At 41.6% G+C, this 2500-nt stretch overlaps 1 protein-coding gene across 5 annotated transcripts in view; it reads right to left on the bottom strand.

Annotated features, from left to right (window-relative positions):
- The window catches only part of LOC127005358 (uncharacterized), a 62554-nt gene that overhangs the window by 44706 nt on the left and 15348 nt on the right, over positions 1-2500 (bottom strand). The window contains exon 2 of one of the 5 annotated variants that reach the window (XM_050874140.1): positions 1174-1234. The exons of the other annotated variants lie outside the window; for them this stretch is intronic. The gene's annotated coding sequence lies outside the window, so the exon portion shown is untranslated. The remainder of the gene's footprint in view (positions 1-1173; positions 1235-2500) is intronic. 5 annotated transcript variants of the gene reach the window in all.

Here is a 2500-nt window from a genome sequence, read left to right as displayed (position 1 = left end):
TATAGTGAGGAAAAGTTACTGAACCAGCCATACAGTCAGCCAGTCAATCAGTCAGTCAGCCAGTCAGCCAGCCAGACAAAATAGTTATCAGTAAAATAGATAGCATCGAGATAGCGAGCGGCCACACACACACACACACACACACACACACAATTTTAATTCACTCACACCTGCTTTGACGTCATAACCGACAGTATACACACACACACACACACACACACACACACACACACACACACACACACACACAGTTTTAATTCACTCACACCTGCTTTGACGTCATAACCGACAGTATATACACACACACACACACACACACACACACACACACACACACAAACTCACGCACACATTAATTCACTCACACCTGTTTTGACGTCATAACCAACAGCACGCACACACACACACACACACACACACACACGGACAGTGGTCACCCTCCCCCCTTTCTAACGGACGGGGTAAGCATCATACCTCGGAGGCCATATTGATTAGAAGAGGAGGTAAAGGGCAACATCCCACTCCTTAAATTCCGACTCGATTTCTCTCTCTCTCTCTCTCTCTCTCTCTCTCTCTCTCTCTCTCTCTCTCTCTCTAAGTTGTTGGCTATATGTATTGAGATAAATATTACTATGCGTTTATTCAGTATATTTAGTTATGTCTTTTTTGTTGATTTTTAATATGTATTGGTTGCTGTCAGGTGCGAGGCGACTTTTAAATTCGCTCACTAATAAATATATCACCCAAATAGTTTCTTCATTATATTTGTATACTCGGTAAATTAGTCTGTGCTTTCTACCTAACGACGCGAGTGTCTCCTAACGTGATGTCTTTCTAGTAATTATGTGTGTGTGTGTGTGTGTGTGTGTGTGTGTGTGTGTGTGTGTGTGTGTGTGTGTGTAACTTGCTGGCTAGAACAGATGAATGAGGAGGAGGAGGAGGATTAAGAAGAGGAGGAGGAAAGAAATGGAGGGACAGGAAGGAGAAGGAAGATAGTGGTTGTAGTAATAATAGGAGGAAGGAGAGGAAGAGGAGGAGGAGGAAAGAAAGGGAGGGACAGGAAGGAGAAGAAAGACAGAGGTTGCTGTAATAGTAGGAAGAGGAGAAGGAGGCGTAAGCAATAGGAGCGCTGAGGTCATCCTCAAACATTACTTAGCCCTAGTTAGACCTCACCTTGATTACGCGGTCCAGTTCTGGTCCCCCTACTTTAGAATGGATATCAAGATGTTAGAATCTGTACAGAGAAGGATGACAAATTATTCAAGGTGTGAGAAACTTGCCTTATGAGGATAGACTTACGCATTTAAATCTACACTCTCTAGAAAGGCGAAGGTTGCGAGGAGACCTTATCGAAGTCAATAAACGGATGAAGGGCTTTAATAAAGGGGATGCCAATAGCGTTTTGTTAGTAAATGAGCCAGGTAGGACACTTAGCAATGGTTTTAAGTTAGGCAGATTCAAATTCAGCAAAAACATAGGCAAGAATATTGGTTCACCAATAGAGTGGTGGATGAATGGAACAGGCTTGGCAGTCATGTTGTGGGTGCCAATACCATAGATACATTCAAGAAGAGGTTGGATAAATTCATGGATAGTGAGGCAAGGAGGGGTTAGGATTACAGGAGATGCCTTGTACAGGCCAACCGGCCTCTTTCAGACTCCTTACGTTCTTATGTTCTTAAGAGGAGGAGGAGGAAGCGGAGGAAGAGAAGGAGAGGAAGAGGCGAAGGAAAGAAAGGGAGGGACAGGAAGGAGAGGGAAGATAGAGGTTGCAGTAATAGTAGTAGTAGTAGTAGTAGAAGCAGTAGCAGTAGTAGTAGTAGTAGTAGGAGGAGGAGAGGAGGAGGAGGAGGACTTCAGGTGAAAAAAAAAAAAGCAACATACAGCCCGACCATTGACCCTCCTCCTCCTCCTCCTCCGCCACTTCCTGTCGACACAGTCCTCTTTATAATTTTCATTCATATTTTTCTTTATTTTTACGCATTATTTCCTTTTTTTCTTTTCTTTATCTATTCAATATTTTCTTTTGTCTATTGTTTCTTTATCTATCTGTCTATCTATGTTTCACCTTATTTATTTCATCATTTGATTTATTTTTCTCATTAATTTTGTATCATTGGTTAATTTGGAAGGGGAGGCGAGCGCTGATCAGTTGCGTTCAGTAGTAGGCGTGGGATAAGCCTTGGCATCGGCTTCCACTACTGTTTCTTTAGTTGTGCTGCAGTTCCTGTGTTTTTCCGTGTCTTGTTTTCCAGATAGTTTTAATATATATACTTTTCTTTCTTGTATATCTTTGATTCTTTGTTCACCAAAAAGTAGTGTTTCTGCTATTATTTTTTCTGTGTTATGTGAAGTTAGCTGTAAGTTAAATTTGCTTCTTGTATCTTCATATCCTGTACATTCTAAAATAAAATGTTCTAATGTTTCCTTGCCACAGTCATCACACGGACATCGCTCACCCTTTCCTTGGTAGCCATTTCTCCAGTTTAAACTTAGCGAC

The sequence above is a fragment of the Eriocheir sinensis genome, chromosome 30 (assembly GCF_024679095.1).
Source record: "Eriocheir sinensis breed Jianghai 21 chromosome 30, ASM2467909v1, whole genome shotgun sequence".
NCBI classification, from domain to species: domain Eukaryota; kingdom Metazoa; phylum Arthropoda; class Malacostraca; order Decapoda; family Varunidae; genus Eriocheir; species Eriocheir sinensis.
Note: the sequence above shows the minus strand (reverse complement) of the source record. Positions and strands in the feature narration are given on the sequence as shown.